Genomic DNA, 1,805 nt, shown 5'->3' on the forward strand with positions numbered 1-1,805 from the left:
TTTTAATTATTATTTTTTCAATTAGCAATAATCATGCCTTGAATAAACCTCATTGGCTAAGATACTGCCACTGCGCAAAGCTTCTTCAATTTTAAAATGATAGCATCATTGGGTAAAGTAATCTTGGTTCTAGGTCCTCACTTTTCATGACTTTGAATATTTCAAACTAATCCCTTCTGGCCTGAAATATTTCTGTGGAGATAGACATCACCTGACAGTCTTATTGGAGCTCCTTTGTAGGTAACTGTCTTCCTCTGGCTGTTAAGATTGCCTCTTGCCGCCGAAACCGGTTTGGCTCAGTGGATAGAGCGTCGGCCTGGGGACTGAAGGGTCCCGGGTTCGATTCCGGTCAAGGGCATGTACCTGGGTTGCGGGCACATCCCCAGTGGGAGATGTGCAGGAGGCAGCTGATTGATGTTTCTCTCTCATCGATGTTTCTAGCTCTCTATCTCTCTCCCTTCCTCTCTGTAAAAAATCAATAAAATATATTTAAAAAAAAAAAAAAAAGATTGCCTCTTGCCCAGCCAGAGTGGCTCAGTGGTTAAGTGTCTGTCTATGAACAAGGAGATCACAGTTAGGTTCCCGGTCAGGGCACATGCTTGGGTTTCAGTCTCCATTCCCAGGGTGGGGCGTGCAGGAGGCAGCCAATCAATGATTCTCAGCAATGATGTTTCTCTCTCTCCATGAAATCAATCAATCAATTACACACACACACACACTTGCCTCTTTGTCTTATTATGATGTGTCTTGATGTGGGCCTCTGTGTTCATCTTGTTTGGGAATTTCTTCCTGGCCTTGTGTGTCTTTTTTCTTCACCACATTGTGGACTTTTGTTGTTGTTATTTCTTCAGATAGGTTCTTCATCCCTAGTTCTCCCTCTTCTTCTCCCACCGCCATGATGGCAGATGTTGTGCTTCATTTTGTTTGAAAGGTCCCTGAAACTATCCTAGGTGTTTCTGGGGCCCCTTGGGAGGGACTCTGGTGCAGGCCAATGTCAGACACCACCCGTGAGTGCCCCTGGGCAATCTGGTTGGAGCTGCAAGAGATCCAGAGTTTGTGGTTGCCTCTCCTGGACATGGGTGTGCACAGGAAGGGCCGGGGCTGTGCACCAGGCAGGCTTTTACCAGCCCCAGCCCCAGCCCCAGCCCCAGGGGATGACCTAGCCTGCAGGGATGGCGAACCTTTTGAGCTCGGCATGTCAGCATTTTGAAAAACCCTAACTTAACTCTGGTGCCGTGTCACATATAGAAATTTTTTGATATTTGCAACCATAGTAAAACAAAGACTTATATTTTTGATATTTATTTTATATATTTAAATGCCTTTTAACAAAGAAAAACCAACCAAAAAAATGAGTTCGCGTATCACCTCTGACACGCGTGTGGATTAAACCCACATATAAACGGCTCTAGGGCTATGGGGGGGGGGGGGGGGCGTATTTGTTTCCAGGGTCTACCACGGGTTTCACTGCTTTTAGAAAACGACAACGTTGCATTCCGCAAACCCACCTCGGTTCAGAGCTCCGTGGGCCTCCGCAGGTTCCGCAGGTTCGGGCTGCGCGGGAGGCCGGCTCAGGTAAAGCTTCCCTCTGCGTGGAGGCGGGTCCGCGATGAGCGCGCGCCAAAAGCCCGCCTCGCAGCCCGGGGCGGCCCGGCGGGAAACGCTGACGCCGGGTTGGCGCCCTGCCCCGCCGACGGCGCCCGGGCCCGCCCCTCCGCATCGACCCGCTGTCGATTGGTAGCGCCTGGTCGGAGCGCGCGGGGCTCGATTGGCGCTGCCTGCGGGGGAGGAGCCGCCGCCGCTGC

At 50.9% G+C, this 1,805-nt stretch overlaps 1 pseudogene; it reads right to left on the minus strand.

The window, feature by feature from the left end:
* LOC138993581 (U4 spliceosomal RNA) lies at nt 1–82 on the minus strand (annotated as a pseudogene).
* Between the last annotated feature and the right edge of the window lie 1,723 nt (nt 83–1,805).

This window comes from Myotis yumanensis, unplaced genomic scaffold, assembly GCF_028538775.1.
Source record: "Myotis yumanensis isolate MYYU_CA2020_CCGP unplaced genomic scaffold, mMyoYum1.0.hap1 SCAF_15, whole genome shotgun sequence".
NCBI classification, from domain to species: Eukaryota; Metazoa; Chordata; class Mammalia; order Chiroptera; family Vespertilionidae; genus Myotis; species Myotis yumanensis.